Here is a 15152-nt window from a genome sequence, read left to right as displayed (position 1 = left end):
ACTATTGATTCCCTGAGGAGGCTTCACTTCTGAGAGATCATCTCTCACACCCAGTTACATGTTAAAACAATTTTTAACATTTGTCTTTAAAACTTTGAATTCCAAATTCCCTCCCTTCCTCTCTCCCCAACCCCCCTCTTGGAGAAGGTAAGCAATTCAATATAGGTGATACGTGTGTAGTCATGAAAAACACTTCCATAATAATCATGTTGTGAAAGAAAACTTAGACAAAAAATAAAGTTAAAACAAGTATACTTCAATCTGTATTCAGACATTATCAGTTCTGGAAGGATAGTATTTTCCGTCATTGGTCCTTCAGAGTTGTATTCTATCACTGCATTGCTGAGAATAGCTAAGTCGTTCACAGCTGATCATATTACAATATTGCTGTTACTTTGTACACAGTACATTTCTCTTTGCATCAGTTCATGTAAGTCTTTCCAGGTTTTTCTAAGAGCATCCCGCTGATCATTTCTTATAGTACAATAATATTCCATCATAATCACATACCACAGCTTGTTTAGCCATTCCCTAACTGATGGGCATCCCCTCAATTTCTAATTTTTACCCCCAGAAAAGAGCTGCTTTAAATATTTTTGTACATATAGGTCCTTTTCTTTTTTGCTTTTTCTCTCTTTTGGGATACAGACCTAGTAGTGGTATTGCTAGCTCAAAGGGTATGCCTGGTTTTACAGCCCTTTCAACATAGTTCCAAATTGCTCTACAGAATGGTTGAATCAGTTCACAACTCCACCAACAGTGCATTAATGTCTCATTTTTCCCACATCACCTCCGACATTTGTCATTTACCTTTTCTGTCCTATTTAGCCAATCTAATGGGTATGAGGTAGCACCTCAGAATTGTTTTAATTTGCATTTCAACAATCAATAGTTAGAATATTTTTTCATATGGCTATAGATAGCTTTGATTACTTCATCTGAAAACTGATTATGTAGGACAGCTGTTTCTTTCCTACATATGAGCAAATGTTTAAAACACTGGAGTGTTCCTTATAAGTACGCCTTGATAAAAACTGAAAACATGAAACAATACCTCTAAATAAACTCTCTAAGACACTAAAAATTTATTTTAATTCTATTTTTAATATACTGTCCCTGCCATATGAGTTTAAACCCTTCCTGGGGGACTTCACCCTCTTACATGCAGAAACTCACCTAAAGGCCAAGTTTTTGTCTTGTTAAGTACCTCCACTCAGGACTCAATTCTCTTGTAAATTTAATCGCCACCTCTGTGTTATCTACCTTTATAACCCCACCCACCACCCACTTAACTCAAATTCAATTTGGGTTCAGATTCAAGTTGATTCTATAAAAGCCTGTACAGACTAGACCCCTGACTGAAGACTAATTTTGAATGCTGTGAATAAGTTCCTTTACCGAGGCTGTATATTTTTCAGGGATGTCCACATAGACGATGAGGTTGATACAGGCACTGCCAGAGCTAGCTCAGTGTTTCAGAGGCTCCAAAAGCAAGTATGGAAGAGAAGAGGGATTAGGCTGCCTACCAAACTGAAGGTCTAACAGAGCCATTCTGCTGACCTTATTGTTCTTTGCCTGAGAAACCTGGACAGTCTACCAGGCCATGCCAGAAAATTAAACCGTTTCCATTTGATTGTCTTAGGAAGATTCTGACAATCACTTGGCAGACAAAGTACCTGACACTGAGGTCCTGTTTGAGCTTAACTGCCTAGCATTCAAACTCTACTGCAGAGAGTGATACTCAAATGGGCTGGCCACATGGTTCAAATGCCAAATATGCCTTTGCCTAAAAGACCATTTTATGGAGAACACACACACACACAGAGTGAGAGCCTATATGGGGGTCAGAAGAAGTAGTACAAGGACACTCTCAAGATCTCTCTGAAGAACTTTAGTATCAACTATGAAACATGGGAGATGCTGGCACAAGACCATCCAGAATGGCATGCCTGCCTCAAAGAAGGCACTGTGCTCTATGAGCAAAGCAGAACTGCAGTAGCTCAAAAGAAATGTGAGATACACAGATCTAGGGCCATCTCCATCCCAAGCGTTCAAACAGACTATTCATGCCCAATCTGCGACACAGCCTTCCAAGCTTTATTTGTCTGATCTGCTACAGTGGAACACACTGTGCCTTGACCCCAGAATAATGATGTTGTTGAATCAACAACAAGAATAACACCTGGAAACTACTCCCAACCCCCAACTAGGAAGTGCTGGGGAGGAGCTGAGGTGACCCTTAACCCACCTCCTCATTGAAACATCTTGTTGTTGTTCAGTCATGTAAGACTCTTTGTGACCCCATTTGGGTTTTCTTGGCAAAGATACTAGAGAAGTTTGTCATTTCCTTCTCCAGTTCATTTGACAGATGAGGAAACTGAGGCAGAAGGGATTAAGTGACTTGCCCAGGGTCACACAGCTACTAAATGTCTGAGGCCAGATTTGATCTCAGGTCTTCCTGACTCCAGTTCCAGCACTCTATCCACTGAGCTACCTAGCTGCCTCCTATTAAAATGTCTACCAATCACAATTGTCTTACCTTTGTCAGGGAAGGTACAGATGATGTACGTTCAGGCCAATCAGAAGGAATACACAACTATATTCAAAAGACCCTGTCAGCCCTCACTCAGGGTACACAGTTTAACTGTCATCCATTTCATTGACGGTCGTGGCCACTGTTAATAAGCTAAAAGTCTGTACTTCAGTCTACCTTTATTAAATTTACTCGAGACATCTCTTAGGAGGTTGATACTGTGAGAGTCAGGTAAAGGTTAAATTTCCACAGAGAAAGAGAATAATGCAGAGATTTAAAGAACAAAGGTCCCAGGAGGTGGTACACTGTAGGTGGGCTGGGCTTGACCAATAGGAAGCAAGTGGATTGTTCCAAGAAGAACCCCCAAATCAAGATAGGGGTCGAGCCAGCTCAGACCAGTTGGGGTCAACCTGAGGACACCTGAAAAGTGCTAGTGCGCCTGCTTAATGAGCTTCATTACTATTATCTGACACACCCCGCATAAAATTAGAGCCTCATTAACGAGTCATGGGACGTATGACCAAGGGAGGGGGAACATACTTGAGCATATCAAGGGGAAACATGTCAGGAAAGGTGTAACCTGGGAAGGGTTGGACCAATCCCGGCCTGGGAGGTTTCACACCGAATTCAACTGCATAAAAGCACACTTTCCCTTACACTCAGGGCCCACCCCTCCTGAAGAGGGGTGGAGCCCGCTTCTGGCCAGAAACGTCTAAATCCTCTGGACTTTCTTTATAATAAATTTTCTTGATACTAAATTTTTGGTGTCAAGTCTATTTCTAACAATACTTACCACACTAAAACATGAAACATTGTTTTGGACTATTCAACAGACATGTCTCCTTTGCCTTGACTGCCCACTGTCCAAAAAACTCCCTTAAGGTCAAAATCTTCTAGTGCCAGAGAACATCTCGAGCTCCTGTTAGGAATCCTCTTCCCTGAGGATGTAGTTGCAGAAAATTCCTCCTGCTGCTGATTAGTTGTACCTGAGGGAACTAGGAGACTTGCCCTCCTGGACTCATGATATTGCTGCCAAGGCTGCAAGCATTTCAGGATCATTATTCAGTCACCTATGCTCTGGGGAGGAAACACACAACAGAAGAAGCAGCCAGGGGACTGAGATCTGGGCTCAGCCTCCCTGAGGCAAGTACATGTCCCCACTGCCAAGGTAAGAGCAGCCATCGCATCCCTCGGGGTGGAAGCACCCCTTCCCCACTTCTCACAGATACCACTTGTGTTGTCTGGTGGCTTCGTTGCAGTCCTCTTTCAATGCATTCCCTTCCTCGTTCTGCCTTCGCGGGAGCTAAGAAATGACTGCATTGTCCCAATGCACCAAGTCCTTCAGCACTGAACCAAAGCAGATGGAGCTCACCACATGTGTCCCAGGGGAACTCAACTCATTTCCACTCAGGTGCCAACAGGTCCTGCTCTAGGCCAGAGCAGATTAGGGGAGGGTGCAAAAGAAGGCTTGAAGCTTAACATCCAATAAATTAAGACCTTGGCATTTGGTCCCATCACTTCCTGGCAAACAGAGGGGGAAGAAATGCAAGCAATATCAGATTTTATATGGGCTCAAAGATGACTGCAGGTGGCAACTGAAGCCATGAAATTAAAATATGTTCGCTCCTTGGGGGAAAAAAAAGGCATGGCAAACCCGGACAGCAGACTACAAAACAGAGACATCACCTTGTCAACAAAGGTCTGCGTGTTCAAAGCTATGGTTTTATCAGTAGCAACATATGGCTGTGAGAGTTGGACTACAAGGAAAGCTGAGTGTGGCAGAATTGATGCTTTGGAATTGTGGTGCTAGAAAAGACTTTTGAGAGTCCCTTGGACAGCAAGGAGATCAAATCAGTCAATGCTTAATGGAATTAATTCAGGCTATTCACTGGAAGGTCAAATAATGAAGCTGAAGCTTAAATACTTTGGCCACATAATGAGAAGGTGGGAATCACTGGAAAAGACCCTGATGTTGGGAAAGACTGAAGGAAAAAAGAGAAGGGGACAGCCAAGGATGAGATGGCTAGATAGTGTCATGGAAGCAATGCACATGAACTTGGACAGACTTCAGGAGATAGTGGAGGAAAGAAGGGCCTGGCATACCATGGTCCATAAGGTCACAAAGAGTTGGATACAACTGAACAACAACAAAAGCTGAATGTACTCATTATACAGGTCACCAGGGAAGCTAGAGGGCTGGGTCAGGGTAGCTGGATGGCTCAGTATAGACCCTTCATCATTATTGGGGGAAATGTACACACACACTTTTGCGCTCTTTTCTCTTTTTTTCTTAATAGTATTTTATTTTTTCCCAATTACATGTAAAGATAGTTTTCAACATTTATTTTTGTGAAATTTTGAGTTCCAAATTTTTCTCCCTCCTTCCTCCCCAGGATATAGGTTATACATGTACAATCATATTAAACGTATTTCCACAAGAAAGAAAAAGCAAAAAAAAGTGAAAATAGTCTGCTTCCATCTGCATTCAGACTCCATAGCTCTTTCTCTGGATGTGGATAGCATTTTCCATCACAAGTCTTGGAATTATCTTTGATCACTGTATTGCTGAGAAGAGCTGAATCTATTATAGGTAATCATCACGCAGTGTTGCTGTTACTGTGTACAATGTTCTCCTGGTTCTGCTCACTTCACTCAGCATCCGTTCACATAAGTCTTTCCAGATTTTTCTGATCATTTCTTATGGAACAATAGTATTCCATTACATTCATATACCACAACTTGTTTAGCCATTCCCCAGTTGATGGGCATCCCCTCAATTTCCAATCTTGGCCAACACAAAAAGAGCTGCTATAAATATTTTTGTACGTGTGGGTCCTTTTCCCTTTTTTATGATCTCTTTGGGATATAGACCTAGTACTAATACTGCCGGTTCAAAGGGTATTCACAGTTTGGTTGACCTTTGGGAATAGTTCCAAATTACTCTCCAGAATGGTTGGACCAGTTCCCAACTCCACCAACAATGCATTAGTGTTCCAATTTCCCCACATCTTCTCCAACATTTATCACTTTCTTTTTCTGTCATATTAGCCAATCGGATAGGTGTGAAGTGGTACCTTAGAGCTGTTTTAATTTGCATTTCTCTAATCAATAGTGATTTAGAGCATTTTTTCATTAGATTATAGATATCTGTAATTTCTTCCTCTGAAAACTACATATTCATATCCTTTGACCATTTATCAACTGGAGAATGACTTGTATACTTATAAATTTGACTCATTTCTCTACATATTTTAGAAATGAGGCCCTTATCAGAGACACTGGTTGTAAAAATGATTTCTCACCTTTCTGCTTCCTTCCTGATCTTGGAAGCACTGGTTTTGTTATGCTCTTTTCTCTGTCTTCATCCTCCATGACCTCTCTGCAGCCTTTGACCAGTACCAGTCCTCTTTTCCTTGAATCCTGCTCTCTGCTGGCTCTCCTGCCTGTCTGACTGCTTCCTCTCATGCTCCTTTGCTGATTTCCCTTCCAGGTTGCTCCCTCTAATCATGGGTATCCCCAATGGTCTATCCGGGGCCCTTTCTCTTCTCTTTCTCTACTATTCACTTGGTGATCTCATCAGCTCCCATGTATTCAACTATCATCACTATGCTGGTGATTCTCAGGTCTATTTATCCAGCCCTTACCTCTCTCTTAACCTACAGAGTTGAATCTCCAACTGCCTGTTGGGCATCTTAAACTGACTCCCCTATAAGGCAACTGAAACACAACATGAGCAAAATGGAATTTATTATGTTTTCCCCACAGCCTCCCTCTTCTACACTTCCCCATTATTGTCAAGGGTGTCCCCGGTTCCCCGGCTCAGCCGGGCCCTACATCCCATCCCTTGCCAGATCCTGTCCAGTGTAGCCTTTTAATACTTTTCCTGTATCCCACCTTCTCTCCTCTGGCGCGGCCACGCCCTGTGCCACCCTCATCACCTCCCATTTGGACGATTGCAATAGCGTCTGCTTGGTCTCTGTGCCTCATCTCTCCCTACTCGGGGCTGTCCTCCACTCAGCTATTAAGTTCATCTTCAGATTCTTCAAGATCACAAACAAAATCCCGTTTGTCTTCTGAAACCCTTCCTAACCTGTCCCTCACCTCACCTCTCCAGTCTTCCCATGCCTCACTCCCCTCTACCATTCTGCAGCCTGGGGACACTACCCTCCTTGCCCAGCCTTCCTAGACCTCCGACCTCTTCACCGGCTATCCACAGGCCTGGACTTCTTCCCCCACTCATCTCCACTTCTTGGCTTCCTTCAGGTCTCAGCCACAATCCTGCTTTCTGCAGGGAGCCTTTCTTCTGGGATTCCCCACAATTTACCTTGTATAAGCACTGTTCTTCCAAAATTGCTTGCATGTCACCTCCCCCACTAGAATATGAGCTCCTTGAAGGCAGGGACTATTCTTTGTATCCCCAGGGCTTAGCCCAGTGCCTAGCACACAGCAGGGACTTAATAAATGCGTGTTGACTTCATTTGGCTTAGGAAGGCATTCCAGATCCCAGGAGGTGGAATCAGCCACTGCTGTCTCTTGCGAAGGGAACATAAACCCAGCCACTGAATTTCTCTGCTGGAATCGGCAATTAAGCCGATTACTGCTTCCCACCTGGGTTGTGTTAAATGAAAATTGTGCTGCAGTGTCTTAGAAAAATGGCTTCTGAGAGACTTGGAAAGTCGGTAGGAATTGTTCTGAACTCTGCCTCCTCCACCTTTCCATGGAGGGTTTGCAGGAAGAGCTGAGGAGGCTCTGGGGGCAGCAGGGAAAGGAGCAGCGCCCGGGAGTCTGTGTGTGTGCTGCGGGTGTTCGTGTGTGCTGTGTGTGTTTGTGGGTGCTGTGTGTTTGTGTTTTGCATGCTGTGTGTGAATGTATGTGGGTGCTCTGTGTGTGCTCTGTGTTAGTGTATATGTGTATATGTTGTGTGTATGTGTTATATTGCTGTATGTGCATGTGGGTGCTCTGTGTGTGTACTATGTGTGCATGTGTCGTGTGTTTTTATGTGTTGTGTGTGTGCTGTGCGTTTGTGGGCTCTGTATGTGTATATGTATGTTGTGTGTTGCATGTACACGTGGGTGCTGTGTGTATTGTATGTGCATTGTGGTGTGTGCTATGTGTGTTGTGTGTACTGTGTGTGCTATATGTATGTGTGGGTGCTCTGTGTATGAGTGCTGTGTGTGCTTGTGTGTGTGTGCGTGCATGTGTGTGTGCTTGTGTGTGTGCGTGCGTGTCTGTGTGTGTGTGTTTGCACACACAGAAGAAGCCTAGTGAAAGCAGAGGAGGCAGGGCCAGAGGTCAGGGTCCAGGGGAAGAGGAGGGGACAGGAGACCTGCCAGGGAAGCAGGTGCTCGCTTTCCTCGTCTACTTAAGAGCATCAGGGCACATGTAACCTCAGGGCTGGCATCTGGGCCAGAGCGGTCACATACCAGCTAGGGAGTGGCGTGGCGAAGTGGGTGGGTACTGAGAATGAGGGTTTGTGGTCACAGGCCTGAGTCAGCCCGAGGAGAAGGAGAGAGGAAATGCCATGCAGTGGTTATGGAGGAAAAATGGGAGTGAAGAGGAGGAGATGTGGAGTAAGGAAGGCGACTCCGGCAGGCAGGGGCACAGAGAAAGCCAGAGAAGGCCTGAGTCAGGCAGTGTCCGTTTGCCATGAGCAAGTGCCCCAGCCATGTATCGAGACCTGGAAGACAGCATGGTGAAATGGAGAGTGTTCGGAATCTAAAGTGCTGGGTTTGAATCCTGATTCTTCATGCACACAGACACGCAGGCGCACACACACACCACCCCAGTTGTCCTGTGAAGCTTAGGAACACCACAGTGAGCTACACACAGCTTAAAGGGCAGGACTGAAGCCCAGGCCTGCCAAGCGCACCCTGCCCATATCAGCACACCTGTGTGGGTGCCTCCCTCTCACTTTTTCTCATAATTGCCCTCTTCTTCCTTCTGATGGCGTAGAATGATGTCAACTAGTCTAGATAGCACCAGCGTCTCTCGCTGTTGCAGCCCTACCTTAAAGAGGCCGCAATCAGCCTGGCATCTGGTGTTTCCTGGACTGTGCCCGGGGATGGCTCACACCTCCTCTCCCCCAGGCCTCCTGCTTCTGTAAACACTGTTACAAGTGGTTTCTTCACAGTGATCTATGGGAAGATTTGGCTGCCTCAAATTTGAGCTAAAATATTCCTCCTTCCTCTGCTCTCCCTCTTTCCCTTTGCCTCTCACTCTTTCATACACCACACACACACACACACACACACACACACAACACACACACACACACCCAGTCAGAGGCTCCCTCTTGATCAAAATGTCCTGGGTACATTTTAAGGACTTCTTACTTCTCTGGCTAACTGCCTCCACTCTGATGAGCTGGAAGCTTCACTATCTGACAGTGACCCCACTCCACGGTGTAGTCGCTAACTCTCCTTACAAACACACAAGCCTCAAAGTACAAACAAGTAGATGTGCAGTTTAGTAGAAACGAGTAGAACTCCTGTCAGACCCCATAGGAAACAGCCATATCCACTTTCTGCCCTGACCGTTGTTTAGTCATTTCACTTGTGTCTGACTCTCCATGACCCCATTGGGGTTTTTCTTGGCAAAAGTGCTGGAGTGGTTTGCCATTTCCTTCTCCAGTTTATTCTACAGATGAGGAAACTGAGGTAAATGGGGTTAAGTGACTTGGCTAGGATTACACAGCTAATGTCTGAAGTCCCATTTCAATTCAGGTCTTCCTGTGCACTATGGCGCCACCTAGCTGCCCCTTCCTCCCTGGTGACCTGCACTTCAGTCATTTTCAGGGTGCCCACAAGGCACCCAGTGAGCGGGTTGTCCCTCCTTCTCTGTGCTCTCTGCTTCCTATCTCCTCTAGCAGCTTTGATTGAGGTCTTCACATGCTGCCCTCTGTCCCGGAGAATCCCTCCAGCCATCTTGGGTTGTTCCATAACTGAACTTCCTCCCTCTTTCCTTGCTCCCAGTGACTGGCAGTTTCCCTTTTTTTTTTTTTTGTCTTGTGTTGCCTTGTGGTTCTACCTCAATTTCCATTAGATGGCGATTATCCCTTTTCCCAGGGGACCAGCCCTCTAACATGGCCAGTAAGGGAAGGCAGTACTTTGAGTCCATGTCTCAGCAAAGCGTGTTTACAGATCAAAGCTCAGCTCTAGACCAGAAAGCCTGCATGTTGCATGTTCTACATGTTGGATCCCAGAAGCCTCAAGGCATCAGACTGAAGAGGTCTCCCAGAGGGGTGGCGAAGGAAGAAGGATTGGGAAATGAGCATCACACACAAGGAACAGCTAGTATTCTAAGAGAGATGGACCCTAGAATGAGTGGAGAGGAATAATGTGGTAGCAAGGGGCCAGCTTGGGAAAGGCTTCAAATGCCAAGGAGGAGTTTGTGTAATCCTAGACTTAAGAGGGAGCCATTGGAATTTATTGAAAAATTGAGGGGCAGGCTCAGACCTGCATTTAGGACAATCACGTGGGCAGCTTGCTGTGTGGAAGACAGATTGGAGAAGGCAAAGATCTGGGGCAAGACAATCAACCAGGAGAACGTGGAGATGGTCCAGACGGAGGCAGGGGGGACCAAACGTGGGGTGGGCTGGGGACAGAGGCCGGGAAGGAGGACCCAAATGAAGAGCACTTCCAATCAGGGACAGGGCTCAATTCAAATTAGAACACTTTTATTTATAAAGCACCTACTCTGTGTAAGGCACTGTACTAGACATGAGGATGGAAAATAAAGATAAAAACAAAAGAGCCCTGCCCCCCAAGGAACTTGCATCCTGCTGGATGGTCCCAAGGCGTTTTCTAGCATAAACTTTTTTCTACTCCCCCACCCCCCCACTCCCCCATCCTTCCCACCCACCCCCATCTCCCCCTGCTCAACAGAGCCAACAGAATGTGAGCTATTTGAGGGCAGGGACCAAGCTTTTGCCTTTCTTTGTATCCCCAAGGTCAGCATGCTGTCTTGAACACAGCAGGTATTTAATAAATGTTCATGGACTGACAGGACCCTTCCTCAACCTGCCTGACTGTACATTTCAGCCTGGTCAATCCAGTTCCCCAGCAATGAGCTAGGCAGAGGCTGAGAAGCCTCTATGATGATTCTGCCTAGAAACCCTCACAGAATCCTAGAACTTTCCAATTAGAAGGAGCCTTGGTAGCGGTTTAGATAGAACATGGCTGGGGGACTAGACAGAAAATTCCCCCAGCTCTGCTTGAAAAAGGGGAGCCTCCCCTCCACTGGAGAGTTAATTTGTTTTGCAGTTTAGGAATAAGAAACTCTGGGGGGAGGGGTTGCTTGGGTGCCCACAACTTTAAATGAAGCCCCTGGTCTAAGCAGCATTGGAGAAAGGTTGAGACCCTAGTATGGGGTGGAGGCGTTTCCCCCTTAAGAATTTTCTTCTGCAATTCAGAAATCATAAAATGACAGAACCTGGACAGACCTCCGCAGCTGTCTAGTCCAACTTATGCCCCAAATAGACCCAAAGAGACCTCGGATGAGAGAGAATCCCCCACATATACCTCCCACCTCCCCAGGCAGCCTGGTTTGTGGCAGGACAGCTCCGCTTCTTGGGAAGGTTTCTCTGGACATCAAACCCCAGTTTGCCTCAACCACGTTGATCCCTTGCTCTCGGTCCTTCCCTCTAGGACCAAGAAGGCAGTCTGGTCTAGTGAGCAGAGCACTGAACTCAAGGTGACTGGCGTCAGATTCCACCTCAGACCTCACCAGCCTTTTGCAGGAGGACATAAGGACAGTGGGGCCATGCCACAGGGCAGGGAGCCATTTGTCCAGAGTCCTGTCATAGGTCCCCAGTGCTTTTCTGAGAAGCCTGACAGAGCCATTCTGCGGGGGCCTGAAAGACCCGGAGGTTGCCCAGCCTGACTCATCAGAGTCCTCCAATCTTAGGCGCAGGTGTCTAGACTTTTGGAACATCTTCAGTCTTACCACAATGTTACTTCATGCCCCACCCACAGCTGTTTAATAGAGATTTAGTCCGTTCTCAGGCCAGGACCCAGGTGCTTGGACAGCCCTTCCTTCCTTCCTTCTCAGCAGCTGGACAGCTTGGATCTGACTTCCCCCAGCCCCACCTTCCAGATTCCTTTTGTGGGTTGTCTTCCTCCCTTAGATGGTAAGCTCCTTGAGGGCAGGTACAGCCTTTCTTTTTCTCCTTTGGATCCCCATCACTTAGCATAGCACTTAGCACATAGGAGGGGCTTAATAAATTTTATTGCATTATATCCATCCCTCATGCTAGTTCCATCTTTTTTGGCCCATTCTAGTCTTTGGCCACTGGGCTTATGCTCCTCTTTTTATTTTTTTAATTAAAAATTTTTTATTCATTTTAAACTTGGATACATAAAGACCAAAAAGAGAACATTTCCATGTACACAGCACAACATAAAAAGAGGATTCACTATAAAACCATGAATTTACATTTCACACTGTTTACTTTTTTTGAAAAACTATATAAGTACTATACATCATTTTCAAAGCTACTCTGCTTTCTATGTGTCCTTAATTTTTTTTATTCTCTGCTGTGCACTTTTTATGTTTTTTCCCTCCCACCCCACCCTACATCTAATGGTAGATGGCTACCATTAGACACAAATGTGTATATTAAAACCTTAGGATCCATACTTCTATTTGTCAGTTCTTTCTCTGGAGGTGGCTAGCATCTTCCTTCATAGGTCTTTTGTGGTTGATTTGAGTATTTATAATACTCAAAATTACTTAGTCACTCAAAGTTGTTCTTAAGACAAATCACTGTTACCATATACAGTTTTCTTGATTCTGCTCATTTTTCTCTTCATTATTTCGTGCAAGTCTTTCCATGTTTTTCTAAAATCAACGAACTCATCATTTCTTATAGCACAGCAATATTCCATCATGATCACAATTTGTTCAACCATTCCCCAATTGACGGACATCCTTGCAATTTCCAGCTCTTTGCCACCATCCTCCTCTCTTTAACATCAACCTTGTCTGAGCAATGCAGCGAGTCCACGTGTGAGTGATGTGGTGCAGTGGAAATAGCCCTGGCTCTGGAGTAAGAGACCTGGGTTCAAATCCCACTTCTGATGCCTGCTACCAGGGTGGCCATGGGTGAGTTACTTCACCTCTCTTGGCATCATTTTCCTCATCTATAAAATGAGGGGGACACTCAGCATTCCATAGTGGATGGAGAGTTTGCTCTGGTGATCAGGAAGACCTGCATTCAAACCTGACACAGACCTAACACAGTGTCTCAGGCAACTCTAAGACTCAAGCTGTCAGAAGAGTTGTCAAGAAGCCATTTTGAGATTACCCTGCCCCCAATGAGATCACAGGTCTGCAGAAATAAAGAAGAAATCAAGAAAAGAAATTAGAGAATTGCACTAGATAACCTCTAAGGCGCCTTCTAGATTGAGCCCTAGGGTGCTGTGGAGTTAGGAAAGGTCGTCATTTTATTAATTAGGTCATTGGGAACCTTGGTGGGAGCCAATATAGGAAAGTAGCCAGATTGCAAAGGGTTAAAGAGTGAGCAGATATAGTGGAGGCAAGAAGTAGAGACTTTTCAAATCATGATTGGTTATAAACTACAGCATTACAACTAATTAAATCTTTTTTGGAACTATATTTAAGGGGCAGCTAGGTGGTGCTGCAGTGAATAGAGCATGCACCCTGGAGTCAGGAGGACCTGAGTTCAAATCTGACCTCAGACACTTACTAGCTACCTATGTGACCCTGGGCAAGTCACTTAACCCTAATTTCCTCCATATACATATATGTGTATGTATGTATGTATATATACACACATATGTATAATTTGGGGCAATAAACAATCCTAACTTCTCAGCCACTCCGAGTTTCTATTAGGATTCTTCATTCCATTCTTTTTTTCCTCTATGGTCATGATACGCATTCTGTTCTCATCCTGCTTTTCTTTCATCTTGCATGACTTCCTAAAGATCTCTCTGATTTCCTCATATTCTTCCTTGCCTTAATTGCTCATTGCTTTCATTGCATTACGGTATCCCATTACATTAATAGGCCGTGGTCTTTTTTTAACCATTCCTCTATTGTTGGACATTGAGATTGCTTCCAGATTGTTTTTTTTTGAGATTACAAATAGTCCTACATTGAAGATCTTGGAACAGAATGAATGCATCTCTGGCTTGGAAGGGGCTTCAGCCGCTGTCAGAGCGAATCCACACCAAGACACCCCACTTCAATATCTGATCAGTGGTCATCTTGCCTCTGCTGAAGTACATCTAGTGAAAGGGAATCTGCTACCTCCTGATGGGCTTTATATTTAGAGACAGCCGTGATTGTTAGGAAGCTTGGCTGACATCAAGCTGAAATGAGCCTTTCTGTCACTTCCGTCCATCATTCCCTGGTGTTTCCCTCCTGGACCCAACAGAACAAGTATAATCCCTCTTCCATGTGACAATCCAAATACTTGCAGACAGGTATTGTGTCTCCCCTCCCCATCCCAGAGTCTTCTCTTCTCCAGGCCCACATTATGTCCATTCCTCTTTCCCTTGATCCTCATATGGTGCAGATGCAAAGCCTTTCCTTATTTATTATAACGAAGCCCTCCTGCCCTTTTAGTAGTCATCATTTCTGTTGTGTAATCAGCATCATTACACTATAAATTATAGCCTGTCCTCCTCTGGACATTCTCCACATAGCCCTTTTTTGGTTTTGATAACCCAATAGTGATATTGTTAATCAAAGGGTATGATTATTTTTTATAACTTTTACTGCATATCACCAGATTGTTCTTCAAAAAGACTATGATTTTGCAATTTCACTAGTAATGAATAAGTGTATCTCATTCGTCTTTCTCCCCAGTACCACCAGAATTGTTTCAATGATCTTAATTATTTTTACCAAGTTGATGGGTGTGAGATAGAATATAACCTTTACTCTGCATCTTTTTTATTATTGAGGGTAAGCATTTTTAAGTGATTGTTGACCATTCCTGTCTCTTCTCTCGAATATTTCCTATTCACATTCTTTTGACCTTTCATCTATTGTAGACTGAGAATTACCTTTATAAGTTTTTAACAGTATACCTTATGTATTTTAGTTCTCCATCATATTTGCCATACTTTTACCAGTCTTTCATTTTTCTTTTTCTCTTAATTAATCTTTTTTTTTTGTTAAGTTATTCTTGATGGTGAAGGGCAGGAGACAGAAGAGATGGTTTAGGGGGCAAATGGATCAAAGGGAAACTTATTAGAAGGGAGGAGACCTAAACAAAGTGAGAGGGAATGATTGATGGGGCAAGCCTCAAGGGGAGGCAGGGAGAGTCATATAGGAAAGGGTGATCCTTGGCAAGGAAGAGACAGAAGGAAACAGTGGGCATATTAGGGAATCTGGGAGGATGAGAAGTATAAGGATGCATAGGAGGGACACTAGTTTACAAGTTGCCTGACCAGTCCATTGCTTATCAAGAACTATCTATCTTCAGAGCCTAACATCTATTCTAGTCTACTTTCCTCATCTGCTTGTAGAATATGCTCTGGGAATACTATCCCATACTGGCATTCACATTCACACTAGCAATTAAGTACCCAGAGGACATGTGGCTACTTTTCCTATGGGGGATTCTTTTGTGGGCTCTTGTCTTTCCAAT

Source organism: Phascolarctos cinereus, unplaced genomic scaffold (assembly GCF_003287225.1).
Source record: "Phascolarctos cinereus isolate Bilbo 61053 unplaced genomic scaffold, phaCin_HiC Scaffold_5;HRSCAF=322, whole genome shotgun sequence".
NCBI classification, from domain to species: Eukaryota; Metazoa; Chordata; class Mammalia; order Diprotodontia; family Phascolarctidae; genus Phascolarctos; species Phascolarctos cinereus.
This window is presented reverse-complemented; position numbering follows the sequence as displayed.